The sequence below is a fragment of the Budorcas taxicolor genome, chromosome 13 (genome assembly GCF_023091745.1).
Source record: "Budorcas taxicolor isolate Tak-1 chromosome 13, Takin1.1, whole genome shotgun sequence".
Classification (NCBI taxonomy): domain Eukaryota; kingdom Metazoa; phylum Chordata; class Mammalia; order Artiodactyla; family Bovidae; genus Budorcas; species Budorcas taxicolor.
Window position 1 is genome coordinate 70,892,091 of NC_068922.1, and position 19,646 is coordinate 70,911,736.

Genomic DNA, 19,646 nt, shown 5'->3' on the forward strand with positions numbered 1-19,646 from the left:
CCTGCCAGGGCATTTCGACTTCCAGCTCGGAATGTCCTGCCTCCTCAGAAGGTGAAGGTAGGGGGCAGACTTGAGCGGCCTTTCCTTGGATCAATGGATTGCATAATCACACATTCTGGGTCAGCAAGGGGCTGAAGACTGAAGTTTCACTCCATCACATTTTTCTTTCATTCAGCGTTTTTCTCATGAAATTAAAATAGAATTGATTTTCTCTTCCACTTTCCACTTCCCCTAAACTAGGAATTAGGAAAGGGGGATAAAAAGAGTGGGCATATTGGAGATTCGAGCCTCAGTTCCAACTAGCAGAACAGCAGTTGTAAGATGTTATATTAGCCTCTATTATTATGGGAAGGTTTTGTGAAAGTCTATTTTTTGCGATTATATCTCCTCCTTCCCACAAGAGATGAAAGCTTTTGTTTTTCTCCCTTTTCGGTTAAAATGATGATTTATTCTAATACTCTCTTCTGTTGGTCCCAGATGAAAAGCTCCTTTGCTAATCTTGCCCGTGTTGTATTTCCTCAGTAGTGGACACAGAGCAGGTGACACTGTTATTTATGGGACTGTGATTTCTGGTAATGTGTGTCACTCGGGAGCCCACACCCTCCTCTTCTGTGGTGACCCCAAGCCCCCAGCTGGGTCCAGAATAGCACCTCAGGGCTAGGAGGAGATTTTCTATTTACAAACCGGAGAAACTAAGGCCCAGAGAGGTTAAGAGGCACATCTAGGGTCACACAGCAGGTAGATCCTCTCTGAGGAAGCAGCTGTGGGATAACAAAACAGTTTGGGAGGGAATCAGAAAACCTGAGTGCAAACCCTGATGCTTCCTCTTAACAGATGGTTGTCTGGAGTAGCCCAGCCCACCGGAAACAGAATGTGAACCACGTTTCTAATCTTCTATTTCCTAAGAGCCATGTTAAAAAAAAATTAAGAAGATACACGTGATATAAATTTTAATAATATATTTTAATTATTACCCTAACATAGCCAAAGGTTATTATTTTAACATGTGATTAATACACAATCATTAATGAAACATAATATATTGTTTTCCTACTAGTTGAAACCCAGTTTATACTTCCTGCACATTTTGATTTGGGCTAATCACAGATCACGTACTCAACAGTCAAGTGTACGAGTAAAATTTCCCCCATGAAATTTTAACTCAATATGTATGCTGTATAGCTGTATATGGACTCTACACTTATCTGCATAGCTGTTTTGGTACAAGTATTGTGTATATGCCCATGACGAGGAGGATTTTTTTCACCACCCCCACCCCAAGAATAAAGTTTCACCTTTTGGGGGTGAAGCACCCTTAAGAATGCATGGTCTAGAACAAGTAGGAACAGACATGAGCTTTGGGCTTCCAGCTATAAAATGAGGACTCCTGAGTGGACAAAATGAGGCAAGTTTGGTGGGAACACATTGAGAAGTGTGGAGAGTGGCACTGATGCTAAAAACCAAGCTGAACTGGTGCTTCCAACTCCTGGCTCCCTTCCATGTGGGGAGCGGTACCCAGGAGTTAGGCTGCCTCCTCCAGGCAGCTCCAAGCTGTGTGCTGTCTGCCCAGGTCCTCTTCTCCTGCGGAGGGAACTCCACCAAGCTGAGAGGCGAATGCTGTCCTTTAGCCTGCAGGCAGCAGGACGTTGTGGAGCATGGTTTCAACGCTTTCCCTCCCCTACTGGATGCTAAATTGATGCTGAAGGGCAAGACAACACCCCTGAAGGACACCTGGCTCAGGATTCTTCTCCCTCGCCTGGATGCTCACTGGCGGGGTGGCATCCAGGCTATCTCTGCAGAGACACCTGCCACACACCACCACCCCACCCTTGCAGTCAACTCCAGAACTGAGAGTTTGCTAAGTGTGGGCTACGGTGGCTTCTTCCGTTTCTAAAAGACCATGCCTCTGCAGATGAAGATACAGATCTGGTGCCCCAGCTCCTTGGAGACTCTGAGGCTTTCCCTTCCCAGCAGCCAGAAGGCTCCACCTCTGCAAAGGAGTTCTAACTTGTCATCAACAACCATCTCTACCTAGTTCTTCCTTCTGTCCCACCTGAGTGATAGAGGCCCTAGAGGCAATGCCAGGGGTCATGGGGGAATCACCTAGAATGCCTCTGGATGCAGGGACCCCAGTCCCTCTTACTGACTCTGCTCCTCCTCTGATTCCATTGAGTCAACATGGCACATGTGAGTGGGGCTTATTGAAAGATGATGACTTGGTGTCCTCCGCTGGGATGGCAGAGTCAACACTACATGGTGGACATCTGATCTCCTGGTCTCCCAGAGCCCTGCCTCATTAGGTGTCACTGTAGAGAAACACCAGGCTGCAGGCTGAAAGGGAAATTGGCTCTTGGATTCTCTTTCTTTTGCCTCACAGTGAAGTCTAGGATTCTTGTGTTTCTTTATAGATATAGATCCGTCTACTCAAAGCTCTGGTTTTCCAAATAGTCCTGTATGGATGTGAGAGTTAGACCATAAAGGCTGAGTGCCAAAGAATAGATATTTCTAAACTGTGGTCCTGAAGAAGACTTTTGACAGTCCCTTGGACTGCAAGGATATCAAACCAGTCAATCCTAAAGGAAATCAACCCTGAATATTCATCAGAAGGACTGATGAAGCTCCAGTACTTTGGCTACCTGATGTAAAGACGAAAAGACTCTGATGCTGGGAAAGACTGAACGCAAAAGGAGAAGGGGGCAACAGCGGATGGGATGGTTAGATAGTATCGCCGGCTCAATGGACATGAATTTGAGTGGGGGCCACTGTGAGTCATGAACAGCGTCAGGTCGGGAATCAGGCCCTGAGACAGATCTGGGGGTGAGGACCGGTTCACTGGACTGACTGATTCTTTGTCTGCAAAGGTGATTAATGACTGTTCTAACTCAAGCCAGAGATGCAGAGCCCATGACTGCTTGCCAATGCTCTGGGCCCTGGGAACGTGGGAAGACAGGCTAGTGCCTTGGTCCTACCCTCCCTGCCCTCTGAGATCATCAGGGGCTGTGGAGCCCAGCCCCTGGATCCTGCCTCCACCTCAGCTGCCTGATGCAATAACCTACCCGCATGCTTCCTGCCAGGTGAGTCAGGGGACAACAGGGAATGGGAACTAGGCCTGAGCAGGAATCAAGAATGCAAACCAAGGGTGTTGAGGAGCAGTCTAGGAAGATGACCACTGCTCACCAGGCATGGCCAGCCCCGAGCTGAACCTCAAGAATATGGAGCTGACTTAAAGACGTCCAAGGTTATTACAAGCAGTGCTCTCTGAAGGCACTGACCCCAAAGCTCTGGCAGGTGTAGTCTTTAGTATTAGCCTCCATGGAGCCTGAAAGGTTGAGACCCACTGCTCTTTAAGTAGAGGGGTTAGGGCTTGTGACCTGGTGGAGCTTCAGTGAGAAGGCATCCTGCTAGGCTAATATTTAAGCAGCACAGACTCTTCACAAGGTCCACTCCTGGCATCCCATTAAGATGCAGAGCCCACAAATCCTTTAAATGTGAAGAAGCAACTTAGAGACACTCTCTGCAGCATGTACAAGGTATGCTACTACAAGACACGGTATTTCATGTGGGAGGTGGAAACAATCACTCCATTGATTCAGATGAAGCCTTCTTCATTTAAATATATTGAAGTTTGCATGGAAGACGTTTGCTAAAGTAACAGCAATTGAAATATTCTTTGAAGTGCTCTGAATATAAACAAGGGAACACTCCCAGGGAGACTTGTTTGGTCTGGCTTCTCCTCTTATCACCATATTGCTGAGTTCATTGTCAGGCTCCAGTGGGCTGATGGAATGGCTCCTCCATACAGTTTGGGCTGCCTAACCAGTGTGGGGGTGGGGGAGTCCCCCACAAGTTACTGCCTCTCTGGGTCTGCTCTTTCCTTCAGTGACAAATAATTGAGGGACTCAGATTTTGCCTCCAAAGAAAGAGTCAGGAACCATAAGACTGCTCCAAGAACACAAGGGACCCTAATGCGGGGCGGAGTACACTACCTGTCTTTAGGTCTGGGGCCCTGTGAAGAATTTTATAGTGTCCCTATTAAAAATCAAAGATATCATTTTGCCTACAAAGGTCTGTACAGTCAAAGCTATGGTTTTCCAGTAGTTATGTACAGATGTGAGAGTTGGACCATAAAGAAGGCTGAGTGCGAAAGAACTGATGTTTTCAAACTGTGGTGCTAGAGAAGACTCTTGAGTGTCCCTTTGACTGCAAGGAGATCTAATCAGTCAATCCTAAAGGAAATCAACCCTGAGTATTCATTGGAAGGACTGGTGCTGAAGCTGAAGCTCCGATACTTTGGCCACCTGATCCGAAGAGCTGACTCATTGGAAAAGACCCTGATGTTGGGAAAGACAGGACAAGAGGAAAAGGCAGTGACAGAGGAAGACATGGTTGAATGGCTCATGACTCAACAGACATGAATCTAAGCAAATGGCTCATGACTCAATCGACATGAATCTGAGCAAACTCTGGGAGATAGTAGGGGACAAAGGAGCCTGACGTGAGGTAGTGCTGGGGGTTACAATGAGTAGGACATGACACAGTGACTGAACAGCAACAACAAAACGCCCTCTCCATTCTTCACCTGTGTGTTAAAAGCTAATTCCCCATTCCCTGAACCACCATTGCCATTTCTGAGTCAATGGAGTCCATGTGTCATGGACACATCTGTCAACTGCCTTCAATTGCTCGGAGGACAGAGACTGTGCTGAGCCAAAAGGGCGGGGTGGAGCTCAAAGGCACGGAGGTGGTGGGGACCAGAGTCCCACTGCAGGCTGTGGAAATACACTCTACGGAGTAGGTGGCAGGGAAACCAGCAGCCAAGAGAAGTCGGTGTGTAGAAAGAAGGATGGGGACAGACAGAGCGAAGGAAGCAGGAAGCAAAGATGATGGAGAAGAGGAGGAACGAGAGAAAGCTGGGTGTCTGACTCTCCTATTTCACGTCCAGGACACCGAACCATTTCTCATCCGCTGCCCAGGATGGTCTGTAAAGCCCATCTGAACTATTTTGATGGCTTCGGTTCCTTAAAAGTATATCTCCCTGATGACAAGATCTCATCTAAATAATCAGTTCATTTAGATCTTCCATCTTTACCCTGCTCTTTCCTCAGTGAACGGCCCAAAGATATTGGCTCCCGTATGTCAGCAGCTGCTTCTGGGACCTCTCCTCAATCAGAGTCCATGGCCCATTCTTCCCCATCCCAAGTCCCACCCCCCACCTGCTATGAGCCATGGATTCACCCAAAGTGCAGACTCCAAAGCCATATTAATGCGAGGGGGCAACCTGTGTTCTCCAAGTCAGCACAGCTGGTCCAGGAAGCAAAACTGAATGTTGGTGCCTTCACTTAGCTGTTGTGTAATCGCCCGGGGGAAACTGCCCAAGAAGCAGCCAATAAGAGCATCTCTGACTTGTCAGAGTTCTCAGGCAGCAGCTCCAGAGAAGGGCCAGTGGCAGGGTGACACCTGTGCCAGGCATCAGGTCTTCCCCTTAAGCCACATGTACACAGAGGCACGCCAGACTTCCCTGCCTGACCAGGTCCATGGCAGAGGACTGGGCATTCCCTCATGGAGTGGGGTTTCTCCTGCTATTCCCCAAAACCACACTGGCACCTACTCAGCCCTTCTCATAGCAGGAGTCAGCTTCCAGTGGTGGTTAAGAAGGCGGGCTCTGCCACTTACTAGCTATGAAACTCTGGACAAGTTGCTTAGCTTCTTGGAACCTCAATTTTCTCACCTGTTAAATGGGGATAATGAAGTACCTACCTCATAGATCTGATTGAGGAAATCACCAAGATAGTACTGTAAAACCCTTTGAACAGTGTCTGGGACAGAGTAAGCATGCATTAAAGGCATCCCCTAAAATTATGTGAAAATTGTTACAGTCCATCAGTGGTGTTGCATTGCTCTTAGGATAAAACAACTATCTACACCATGGCCCACGGATCTGGCACGGTCTGTTGCTACTGCTGCTCCCTTGCATTTCAACAATCACATCCCCCCGTGACCTTACACTTGGACCACACTAGCCTTCTCCCTACAGGCAATGCCCTGAATTTACCAGCTGAGGGCTTGTGGCCACGCTGTTCCCTCTGCACAGTACTGTGCCACTGGACAGTGAAGGAATAAGGACATTAAAAGGATAGCCCACGAGGCAACATTTTCTTGGTGACTCAGGGTCTAAGCACTGATGACTGACTCAGTCTTATGCTTCACATGGCTTCTTCTACCACCTTTCCACCACAGTAAGTCCCCTACTACAAATGAATGAGTTTTATTTGGAGAGTGCATTCATAAGCCTGATTTGTTCAGAAGTCCAACAAAGTTACTCTAGGTGCCCAACTAACATGATCGACTATATAGTACTGTAATAGGTTTACAATACTTGTTACAAAAAAATTCTGAAAGTGATGGGAATACCAGACCACCTGACCTGCCTCTTGAGAAACCTATATGCAGATTAGGAAGCAACAGTTAGAACTGGACATGGAACAGACAGGTTTAAACTAGGAAAAGGAGTACATCAAGGCTGTATATATATTGTCACCCAGCTTATTTAACTTACATGCAGAGTACATCATGAGAAACGCTGGGCTGGAAGAAGCACAAGCTGGAATCAAGATTGCTGGGAGAAATACCAATGACCTCAGATAAACAGATGACACCACCCTTATGGCAGAAAGTGAAGAGGAACTAAACAGCCTCTTGATGAAACTGAAAGAGGAGAGTGAAAAAGTTGGCTGAAAGCTCAACACTCAGAAAATGAAGACCATGGCACCTGGTCCCATCACTTCATGGGAAATCGATGGGGAAACAGTGGCTGACTTTATTTTTTGGGGCTCCAAAATCACTGTAGATGGTGATTGCAGCCATGAAATTAAAAGCCGCTTACTCCTTGGAAGGGAAGTTATGACCAACCTAGACAGCATATTGAAAAGCAGAGATATTACTTTGCCAACAAAGGTCCGTCTAGTCAAGGCTATAGTTTTTCCATTGGTCATGTATGGATGTGAGAGTTGGACTGTGAAGAAGGCTGAGCGCAGAAGAATTGATGCTTTTGAACTGTGGTGTTGGAGAAGACTCTTGAGAGGCCCCTGAACTGCAAGGCGATCCAACCAGTCCATTCTAAAGGAGATCAGTCCTGGTGTTCTTTGGAAGGATGGATGCTAAAGCTGAAACACCTCATGCAAAGAGTTGACTCATTGGAAAAGACTCTGATGCTGGGAGGGATTGGGGACAGGAGGAGAAGGGGATGACAGAGGATGAGATGGCTGGATAGCATCACCAACTCGATGGACACGAGTATGAGTAAACTCAGGTAGTTGGTGATGGACAGGGAGGCCTTGTGTGCTGCGATTCATGGGATTGCAAATAGTTGGACACGACTGAGCGACTGAACTGAATTGAAAAAATAGGAAAACACAGAAAGTAAAGAAAACATATTGAATCTTACAGTACAGTACCTTGAAAAGTTGAGTAGTACAGTCCAACAGCTGGCATACAGGGACTGGCATGCACATTTGCATCTTTGAAAGTTTTCAACTTGGAGGTCATATGTAGAGGACTTACTGTACAACCTAAACATCTATAGCCAAGCTACCATGTGCAGAGAGTACATTAAGAAAAAGCAACTGACACTCTACTTCAAATCCTCCCCTAAAGCTGGAAGCAAATCCTCGAAGCCCATCTTACATATGCAACTTCACATTTATTAGCCTGATTAATGCCCGCCACTCCAGCCAGACTCTAGGTAATAAGCAAACAGGGATCATATGTGCTGCACCTGCGACAGTGGAAATAGCACACGGGCATAGAATAGACCCTCGATAAACAGACAGTGAATGAATGAATGAGCCTCAGTTTTCTGTGCCCAGCTGTCTACCAGCCCCAAACTACCAAGCCCAGTTCTTGAAATTCTAGCCCAGCTGCTGGTTCAAGAGAAAGAGTCAGGAGCCTTAATCACACTGACTCGTAAGTTCCAGAGTCAATCCTTTCGTCAAGGAAGGTGTTGACAGTTGTGTGCAGGTGAGTTGCTGGGTTTGAGTCTTCCAAACCCTGCCTGGGTGAACCAGAAGTCAAGACCATGATCACCCTGGAAGGATCAGATGGGGTGGTCAAGGCTGAGGTTCCAAGTAAGTGTCTAGGATGTGCCAGGGCACGAGCATTTTTGGCAAGCCCGCCCTACTCCTGGGATCATGATGCAGTCTGTCTTCAGACTTTCGGAGGAGGAGATACAGACAGTTGAGACCTGGGACCAGGAGGCTCCGAACTTCCTTTACTTCCCTATGAATCCAAAATGGAACGAAGGAGTGAGCCCAACCTTCAAAGATGAGAAGCCCCCCTCGGATCTTGGCTGTGTTCCCAACTGAAGAAGGGTAAACAAAGACAGATCAGCAAGAGAGTTGGGCAGGAAACAGGAATTCTGGACTGCAGAGAAACAGGAAGTCAGGAATTCTGGTAAAAAGAAGAGAGGCTCTGCTCAATTTTGATAAAAGGCCCTTCGTTCAATTTAGAGTACACCAAAACAGAATATTTAAAAAAAAAAAACAAAAACTGAAATCTACGTGAAAGCAATTTGTGTCCATTGATGAATGAATGGATAAGCTAAATGTGGTCTATACACAGAATGGATCATAATTCAGCCGTAAAAAGGAAGGAATTTCTGACATATGGTATAACGTGGATGAATTTTGAGGACATTATGCCAACTTTCTTGGCCAGTCACAAAAGACAAATACTGTATGAAATCACTTATGTGAGGTCCCTAGAGCAGTCAAATTGATAGACACAGGAAGAAGAAAGGCAGTGCCAGGGGGTGATGGGGCATGGAAAGTTATCATTTAACAGGTACAGAGTTTCAGTTTCCCAAGATGAGAAGTGTTCTGGAGATGGATGGTGGTGATGGTTGCACAACACTGGAAATGTATTCAACCAACTAACTGTACGTGTAAAAATGGTTAAGACAGTATGGTACATTTTGTTATGTGTATTTTACCACACAAACAAAAAGAAAACTGGAAAAACAAAACACTGAATCTTTAGACGAGTTCTGGTAAGAGAAAACGTCCGTAATCCCAGCCAAGGCAGAAAACATTGTTCTGAGCACCTACTGGGTACCTGATGCTTTGCTAGGCTCCCAGGTATACACTGTAGTATTTAATTTGCAGAGGAACACTATAAGATAAGCATCACTTGTTTAACTCACTGCTGAGGAGACAGACTCAGAGCAGGTGAGTGACTTCGTCTAGGTCACAGAGCTACTGATACGCTGCCCGGCAGGGCTCTGGCTCCTGCCCAAAGAACAGGTGACAGCAGGCTTGTCCTCTCTGCTGTGCCAATGCTTCAAACACTGGCCAGAGGCAGCAGCCTCTGATGTGAATGAACCTGCTGATGCCAACAGCAATTTGCCGGAGCTATAACAGAAATTATGGACATATGTACAGAGCTTTGTCATTTGCAAAGTAGAGATCAGACTTGACCCTGACCATGGCTCCGGGTGGCCAGCAGAATGTGTGTGACACCACGGGACAGTGTCAGGAGGTGAAAACCATGGGTGTGTCACCGCTAGGGGGTGAGAGATCACACGGACACCATCTGACTCCAAGTTCAGTGCTCACGGCACCGCTCTACACCTTTCCTGAAACCTGTGACATATGGAACCGCAGGCCAAGGAAGACAGCAGGGCCACCTCACAACATGAGTCATTCGGGACCCAGGAGGATTCTGAGCTGAGGACAGAGGGCACCTTAGGGGTGGTGGGGAGGGACTAAGGCTCCAGTTTGGAGAGCTGCTCTTGCACAGAGCTTGGCAGTGGGGTTGGGAGTGGGGTATAAGGAGACAAGTAACAACCCAGGGAGCAGAACTGAAAGCTATTGCAACTGCACATAAGAGTCAGCACCTCCTTAAATTCTATGCTCTGGGGACCTCACTTGCTCACCCGAGTTCATCACATTTGAACGAGAATGTGACGATCTCAAGGAGTATGCAACCTCTGTCCTGCCCCGGGGAAACCCTGCAGTTGCCCTCAGTACAGAGCACCCTGTACTAAGGTAAAGCCTGCCCCTTCTGTCTCACTCACAGCACCAATTTATTTTCCTGTAAACCTTCCAGAGGCCGAGTGTGCTGCTCCTTGAGATTCAAGGAGAAGGCTGGGTATAATCTGTGGACAAGGAGAAATCTCCCTCAATTAACTAGTCACATGTAAAATAAATGAAATCATAAGATAATTAGAAGCAAGTAAAGGTGGCTAGTTATTTGATCTCTGGTCTGGACTTTTAAAATATGCGCATAAGTGTTAAAAATGTACCTTAAAAAAAAAGAGAGATAGAGTTTAAAATCAAGTTTTAAAAAATGTTAAAATCTACTTAAGAGATTTCAATCAATACTATTGGAAAAGAAACAACAAAATGGGAACTATATAAATAGATATGGGAGAGAAAATCAATATCCTTAATATACAAAAGGTTCCTATAGATCAATAAAAGGATGAACATGTGAATAGGAAACAAATAATAAATGACATGAATTGGAAATTCACAAAGGTATGTATCAATGGGGAGATGAAAGTCAATCTCACTAGAAATCAAGTACAAGCAAATATACATATCCAGGTTTCTAAGTTGTAAGGAGAATTTAAAATGATAATAAAGAGTTTTGGTAGAGTGAGAGTTAATAGGCAGCTTTGTACATTGCTGGTGGGTTGATCTCACAGCTGGTGCCTTCCCTCAAGAAGTTAGTAAAACCAGAGGCTGACAGAGAACAGGACTGTAATAAACCAAATCAATAACCAAACCAAATCTACAGACCAGCATGTAATATATGTCTGTATGTACATATATATATCTATATATATATATTTGAATAATATACTACAACCAAGAAGAATTTATTCCAGAAATTCAAATTCATACTATCAAGATTCTCCTAAAGTCATTAATCTTTTCCATAGGTTGAAGTTCATCCTTAAAGATGTCGTGTATTTGATAAAATTCAATATCAATTTACATAGAAACAGCAATACATTTATAATCTAGGACAGAAAGAAGGCTTTCCTAATGCAAAGGGGAAAATCATGTATTATATGCACAGTCCTTTACTGTGTACCCACCATGTGCCAGCAGCTACAGCAGGAGTGAGACAAAGTGCCTGCTCACATGGAGGTTACTTTCTAGTGAAGGAGACAGACAGTAACCAAGGAAGCAGAGGAGTAGAAACGTTTTTTTAAAGTAAGTGATAGATGCTAAAAAAGGAAATCAGGATGAGGGTTTAGAGGGATGAATAGTCAACTTCACATTTGGTAAGGAGTCAGGCCGGTCCCATGAAAGTCAGATCCATGGAAGGCGGGATGGTGGCTACTCAGACCTCTATCCAACATTACTCTCAAAATGCAAGCACTCAGAATTAAAGAAACAGTCAAACAGCAGCAGCAACACATAAAGCAGCAAGGGAGCGTGTAAAGATGGCAGAATATTTCGAAGGAGAAAGTGCGAAAGCTATACAAATCAAAGTCATTTCAGAATCTAGATACTGGCATTTGCCAACAGCAAACTATCACAATGGATGGGGAGAACTGCATCGCCCGTTCGGCCAGAGAACTGGGAGGAACAGGGCTGAAAAGACAGGAGACTGCCGGACGGGAGAGCAAACGCTGCCACCCTCCAGGGAAGAAACAGCAACCCCAAGTTCCAAGAGCAGACGGAGAGACATTTTAAAGTGGATTCCATGCAAAACCATCTCCGAAATGTCATCAGGAAAGAATCTTCTGCACACTCACTAACCCTTAAGAGCCTCATGTCAATGAACATTCTTTACCCAGGAGAACTTCTCCGGAAAACGTATTCTCTCCAGGCCACAGCTGGTTGCACGCTGTGACAGTGATCAACGGCTCCATTAGGTAGATTTGTTTTCTGTTCTGCAGCGTCCACCAGACAGTCCAGCTGCCTGTCTGGAACAGACATGCCTGAGTGCTCCTGGGCACAAACCTGGTGGCCTTTCTTGGGGAAATTCACAAGGAACCCTATCCCTCTCCCCAGTCAGAGAACCCCACTCTTTCACTAGCTCCTTCTTAAAGGCAAGTCTCAGGAGGTACCAGGGTAAGCAGCCCAGCTCTGGTGTTGGACATACGTGTGTGCTCGGTCACTCAGTCACGCCCACTTCTTTGAGATCGCATGGCCTGTAGCCTGCCAGGCTCCTCTGTCAATGGGCTTCTTCAGGCAAGAATACTGCAGTAGGTTGCCATGCCCTCCTCCAGGAGATCTTTACAACCCAGGGATCAAACCCATGTCTCCTGTGTCTCGTGCAGTGGCAGGCAGAATCTTTACCACTGAGCCGCTTGGGAAGCCCTTGGTGTTAGATGTTGGCATTGCTTATGACACAAAACAGGAGTAGAAGCTTCAGAGCAGACTGGGGCAAAGAATTCCAAATAGAAAGAACAGCCTGAGGAAAGATCCCGGGTCACAAAAGCCAGGGAGTTTGAAGGATGCTGAGAAATTCTGTGCAGTGGAGGATATGGCAGGGCCAATGAGGTAGCGTGGTGATTGGGGTTAAACAGTAAAGGGCTTTAGAAGGCAAGATAAGGGGTTCAGGCTTTAGGGCAGAAGCAGTGGGCAACCAGCTTGGGAATTAAACTAGACAGTGACGTTATCGTATTTTCCTTTCTAAGAGAAAGAACATAGCAGTGATAGTTTGAATCCCTGTAAAGAGAAGATATCGAGCAAGGAAGAAGCGAGGCTGTCAGCTGCTTGTCTCTGAGTTGGGTTTGCAATTACTGCCCTCCTCTGATACTGTGAATGAATGCCATTCATACCACTGTGTCTCCTTCTCAACAAAGCATGCATTTCACTGTGCACAAGGCCATGGAGACAGAGCTTCCAAGGGCACTCATGGTAAACATTCGTCACCTGTGCTTAACAGTGATGAGTGACAGCTGTGGGCACAGGGCGGAGCCACACCTGGAGGAGAAGGCCAAGAAGACCCCTCCGTGAGCTCAGGGCTCCTGGCACACTGCAGCTCTGGATGAGCTATGGCCAGAAATCCTCAGGGATTGGAATTCAAGTCCAGTGTTCCCAGGGGGAAGAGATGCTCAAGCCATGGTTTCCCTGGGCAGGTGTTGGTCTACTGTCCCCCATTATACTCCTCACTGCATACGCATGTGTGCATGCACACACACACACATCACCTCCACCAGCTTATCTAAAATACCAACAAATATTCTTCCATAAGTTCATGTACCAAGGCTATAAATTCGGATTCACCTCTGATATCTGTCTGGCAGCTCCATGTGCCTCCCTGCCGACCCCTGCCTCTCACCTCTTTCTCTTGGCCCCCACAGAAAGGAAGCTGCCATTCTAGCTTGCTGTTCACACTCACGTGTCTGAGTTCACACACATGGTTCTCAACCACTTGCCCAACCCAAAAGGGAAGAGCACCACTTGGTCTATTTCCTGTGGGTTGTAAGGATTAAGCGTCACCATGGATTTGTGGGCACCTGCAGTGCTTTATAAGCTTTAACAAGCAGCCAGTCCAGCCTCCGCTCCAGCAGGCCTGGAGTAGGGCCCGAGAGTCTGCATTTCCAGCACATTCCCAGGTGTTCCACAGGCCGTTCCTACACAGAGAGGTTCTCTAAATGCCAATAGGTCTCAGCTGCAAGTCCTTGGTATCCACTTGAAAGGCCACCAGATTTGAAATAAATGACCCAGGCTAACATCCTGGGCTGGCTGTACCTTGTCTGTCTTGTGACTACACGAGACACAGTTCCCCATCTGTATACAATGCCTCTGGAAGGCCTGGAGGAGATCTAGGACCAGGGCAATAAATACTGGGGGCTTTGGGGGCAGGTGGGGGAGAAGTGGAGGAGCAAGAAAGAGCGGGAATTGGTAGCAGTAAATGCAATTATTTTCAGTAAGAATACTGGCAGGACTGGCAGTGACAGTGTCACAAATCCTATGGGAACACCTGTACAGATGCAGAAGTAAGCTAGCATCGTATCATCATTGCTAACAGTACGGAAGTAGGACCGGGGCCCTCCTACCAGCAGGATAGTGTCAGCAGCAGAGTGAAGGCAGCATAGGAGTGGCAGATACGGTATATCTCACCAGTCGCTTAGGAATCAAGACTGGAGTCAACTGCCTGGATTTAAATATTAACAGCAACTCTTCTACTCATTAGCTGTGTGACCTTAGGAAAGTTGCTTAATGTTTCTGTGCCTCGGTTTTTTTATTCTAAGGTGGTTGTGGGTTTAAATTTGTATATACAAAGGAAAGGTCAAGGTGAAGGAAAAGGGACCAAGCTCTTAGAAACAGGACATGAATTATTCCATAGCCAAAGAAGTTTGCTTTACCAGCACCATACCAGTAGGAATTTGATGTACAGGAATCTCTTATTTTTGGCCTTGGCTGTTTGCCCGATGGAGTCTTAAGAGCTGGGGGACCTCATCAGGGAATCTGGGAGGCTATAGTCACAGCCCGGGTTCAGTGCCTTATTCCTTGTCTGAACAGAAGAGAAGGGAAGGAAAAGTCATTATACACATGAGGGGAAAGCTTTGAAGTATTAGCCAAAGTCCTTTTGGTCTTCTGCACCTTACCCTTTTTTGGTTCTCCTATTCAAGAAAGATAATCAACACTATATTTGTTAATTCCCTCAAAGGAATGGTGTTCAGTTCAGTTCAGTTGCTCAGTCGTGTCTGACTCTTTCTGACCCCATGAATCGCAGCACGCCAGGCCTCCCTGTCCATCACCAACTCCTGGAGTTCACTCAGACTCACATCCATCAAGTCAATGATGACATCCAGCCATCTCATCCTGGGTCGTCCCCTTCTCCTCCTGCCCCCAATCCCTCCCAGCATCACAGTCTTTTCCAATGAGTCAACTCTTTTCATGAGGTGGCCAAAGTACTGAAGTTTCAGCTTCAGCATCATTCCTTCCAAAGAAATCCCAGGGTTGATCTCCTTCAGAATGGACTGGTTGGATCTCCTTGCAGTCCAAGGGACTCTCAAGAGTCTTCTCCAACACCACAGTTCAAAAGCATCAATTCTTCGGTGCTCAGCCTTCTTCACAGTCCAACTCTCACATCCATACATGACCACAGGAAAAACCATAGCCTTGACTAGACGGACCTTAGTCGGCAAAGTAATGTCTCTGCTTTTGAATATACTATCTAGTTTGGTCATAACTTTTCTTCCAAGGAGTAAGCATCTTTTAATTTCATGGCTGCAGTCACCATCTGCAGTGATTTTGGAGCCCCCCAAAAATAAAGTCTGAGACTGTTTCCATTGTTTCCCCATCTATTTCCCATGAAGTGATGGGACTGGATGCCATGATCTTCGTTTTCTGAATGTTGAGGTTCAAGCCAACTTTTTCACTCTCCTCTATCACTTTCATCAAGGGGCTTTTTAGTTCCTCTTCACTTTCTGCCCTAAGAGTGGTGTCATCTGCATATCTGAGGTTATTGGTATCTCTCCTGGGGGTGTGGCAGGTAAGAAAAAAAAAAGTGTATATAATCATTAAAGATCTCTCCTTTTTGGGAAGCTGGAGGAAGGGATAAGCCCCTGGCCCTTAGTTCTCCAAATGCTTTACTCGTGGCAGGGAATCTGGGCCATACAGAGAACGGAATACCCCTATTCAGATTTTCCTGCCATGAGCTGAGCGTAGGAGAAATCAAACGGAGGACATTTTTCAGTAGAGTTGACAACTGATGAAATAAAAGTGTGTGCTGCAAACTTTCAGGTAAGCAGAGCACAGGGGAAAGAATGTGATCCAAAGGGGAGGGACCTTGGCTGTCTGGTTCTGTTACCTAGAACAGCAGGAGGTACAGAGTAGGAATGAGAAACTTAGCTAGTGAATATCTTAGGGGTCTGGGATTCTTTTCTCAACCCTGCTGCCAATTTACCATTCGGCTCTGAGAAGATCACTCTTCTTGGCTTCCACTCCTTCAAATGGCATTGAAGATTCCTTCAAGCCCTGATATTTTATCTCTGGGTGCCCTATTTTACTTTTTCTTTGCAATCTGATATTCTCTTGATGATTGACTATTCACCAATTTTCTGTCTCCCCACTAGGCTGACACTCCATGTGATGACACGACCTGCCATCTTGCTCAGCCGCGTCCTCCCAACACTTAGCAATAAGCCTGTTGTATAATATCACCTAGTGGGTATCTGTTAAATGAAGGTAGGATTGGGTGGGTTCTACTTTCTCAAGATCACAGGAGGCAGGACTTCCCCTGATGGTCCAGTGGCTAAGACTCTGTGCTCTCAATGCAGGGGGCCCAGGTTCAATCCCTGGTCAAGGAACTGGACCCCACACGCAACAATTAAGACCTGGAACCACCAAATTAATAAACATTAAAGAAAAAATATAGCAGGAGGCATCACAGTATAATGATTAAGTTATAGGCTCAAGCTTCAGGCTTGGATATCAAACACACAACTTACTGGCTCTAGGACCCTCTGCAAATTGATTAACTCACTGAGACTTGGTTTCACAATGGGGATACTAATGATATTCACTTCACAGGACAGTGAAAAGATTACATAATTCACAAAAAACTCTTAGACTAGTCCTCATGTGTAAAAAGCATTCACTACCCACCAGCCATTATAATAAGACTGTCACTGCTTAATAATTAAGTAGGAAATGTAGAGGAAAAAGAAATTCCTTGTGAAGTCCAGACATGAGTTGACAGATGTGATATTAAGTCAACTTGCTCCGTCAAGCCTCTGTGATGGCCACTCCACATTTTGAGCTCTGCTATGCCACCCACACCTCCACTTTTCCATCTGGAATCCCACATTTCATTTTTAACCTACAAAGTTTTTGCCACTGATCTTTAGGTTGTCAAACCTCCCTAGTCTCATGCCCACTGTTCTTTCCCTCACTCTTCTTGTTCTGGTAAAGTGTCTCTGGGCTTTGGCATACTGTGCCCCTTCATCTGTAGTGGATTTCCCATTTCCCTCCAACTGACTAATTCCTGGTCATTGTTCAAGATCCATGTAAAGCTCCTGTGTTGCAGAAGAGTTCCCTGAACCCCCAGGCTGATAAAACACATGTTACCAAGTTCTATTCCTTTCCCTACAGCAATATAAAAAATCCCAACTATTTCAAGACAAGATGAAAATGAAGAACAACTGTATTCAGTTCAGTTGACTCTGACACCCCACTTACAATCTTGTGGGGAGACCTAGTACCACCAGACCCAGATTTGGGTGCCCACAGCCATGCTTCCTAGACCCTCCCACTCTGCCGCTCCTGCAGCTGCCTAAGCCCAAGTAGGGCACCCTGAGCTCAGGCTCACTCACCGCCTCTTTATGTATCTCAAGACGAGTTAATATGCCAGGCATCTCCCTGCTTGGCCCTTGCCCCAGCTGAGTGATTGGGAAAATGAAACAGACTGGCCAAGGCTGGACGGTCCTAAATTGTAATTTCAAGGTAATTTGAACTCTCTTCCTCTTGGGGATGGGTGGAAAAGCTAAAGTCTCCTCAAATCAGTGTATGGACTCAACAAAGAATCAAGGTGCCCCCTGCCCCCGCCTTGCTCTAAAGCTTGTGTGAGATCAGCAGGATAATCAATTTCACAGTTCTGTAAGGCTGATTGGAACGTGATTATGAAGTTAGCCAGAACATTCTGCCTGGGCCTTAAAAGGCCTGTTGCACCAGACACCCATTGAAGCCAAGGACTCCCTTACTTCCTAAGGTTTAATCCTTTGCTCCCCTGAGTTCCACTGCCCAACCCTGCCCAAGGCCTGGAGGGTCAGTCTGTGTGGTCAGCAGTCCTCTAAGAACTTAAGTCCAACTTCAGCAGAAAGGTTTGGGGCCACATTGCTAACTGCAGTCTGATTAAGGGAGAGACTTCACCTTCAAGGTTGCCATCTGCTGAGTTCCTGCCTCAGGTACCCCTACCCTCTCCAGGTCCCTGCTCTAAATCACTCTCTCTCCCCCAGGTGACAGAGCTCTGCCCTCTAAGGTGACCCACTTCCTGCACTGAGAGGCAACAAGGTACCACACAGCAGACTGTGATGATGTTGGGGGCCTGACGATACCTGGGAACCCGGGCCTTCCTTCCCTGGGCTCCTCGCTTCCCTGAGTCTCAGGCCTGCCTGGGCTGGTTGGTTTCAGACGGTTATCCTTCTTCTAAGGAAGGAGGAGGGTCTATAAACTGAGGACAGGTACCTGGGGAACAGCCTTTGGGCATGACTTCTCCTCCTGGATATTGGACTCCAATAAGAAAAAGGAAGGTTGTTACTCAACAAGCTAGTCCCATGAGAAGGCTGGCAAAGCAGAGCGTGAGCCTAGCTGGTCCCCAGACTCCACACCTCTCACCACGCTCCGTCTTGAATGTGTTTGCTTTCTGGTTCTCCTACTGAACTCTGAGCTCGTCTATCTCTCATTCATCTTGATATCACAGGTTATTCTGTGAGTTGGCTCATGGGAGCAGCGTTCAGATTCATTGGAGGATAACCCTTTGAAGTTACAATTGATATTGGACAATGAAACGTGAGAGGAAGTCACCTGTTATATCCAGGTAGAGGCTTTAAGAGCCAGAGCCCACTTTCCCTTCTCCTGCTGACAGGATGATCCCCAAACGCCTCTGCTCCATCATTTTGGGTCTCTGAGGAACTCTGCTCCCCAGCGGACCCATCGTGGACAGGCAGTGCAGGAGAGAGGCGACGAGCAGATGTTCTCCTGTACCGTAAGGCTGAAAGATGTTAGATGTTTGCACTTTCGATCTATGGGGTTTTTTATTACTACAGCATAATCCAGCCTAACCTGACTAATACTTCAGTGAGAGGAGGAGGAAAGGAGAGGTGGTGGAAGGAAAGGCAGGAGGGAAAGAGGAAGGGAGGAGAAAGTCAGTAGCTATGGAAGTCTTCACCTCTCTCTGGGTTTCAGTTTCCAACTTAGAAATCTGGAGACTAGAGCTAATCATTAGTGTGCTCCCTTCTACCTCCAATACTCAGAGAACCTGAGAAGAGTCAGACACAAAATCCATGCAGAATTCTATTTTCCCAAGTCTAATGTGTAGCATAGCAATATTTATAGAGGAAGGCAGCAGAGAAATGAGGCAGGAAACAAAGCAATTGTAACTTTTTTGGTAATACATCCAAGCCATAAAGATTTCATTAGATTCTCTAATAGACTCCTAATGAAAAATAAGACCCTTTTCCCATTTTACCTACTTCCTGAACATTAGAATCAACGTGGCTTTTCCAAGCTTTGCACCCCATTTACATTAATTAGAAAGTTCCATATTAAAGGAAAGCTTTTAATGGGCTGTTATTGCAAATGATTTTACTGGCGAGCTGCATTGTGCTTTTTTAATAGCATATAAAAATGGCATCTTATAGAGGAGACTTCGATAAAATTGAAGTTTTGATGGACTCTGGGCCTGAGTTGGCCTTTGCTGGGGGGCTGGGATTCAGGGATATTTTCTGACTAGGAGAAGCGGTTTTCTGTCGTTTTGGACTGACGTGTGTTCTAAAGCATCAAAATGTTTCTGATTGCAGAGGTCCACATTGCCTTCTGCACGAGTACACCATTGGTGGGCTACTTCTGGTCCCTTGGCAATATTTCTCATGGTCCTTTGGAAAAGGTAAAGCAACCCTGGGACTACGATATAAGAAGTGGATTTCAGCAGGACAGATTGCCTGGTCCAGGTGGAGA

At 46.1% G+C, this 19,646-nt stretch overlaps 1 protein-coding gene and 1 non-coding gene across 2 annotated transcripts in view; one reads left to right on the top strand and one right to left on the bottom strand.

Moving 5' to 3' along the window:
- The window catches only part of PTPRT (protein tyrosine phosphatase receptor type T), an 816,693-nt gene that overhangs the window by 298,972 nt on the left and 498,075 nt on the right, over nt 1–19,646 (bottom strand). The window lies entirely within an intron of this gene.
- On the top strand, nt 16,206–16,279 carry TRNAE-CUC (transfer RNA glutamic acid (anticodon CUC)). The gene has a single exon. It is a non-coding gene; the product is annotated as a tRNA-Glu (tRNA).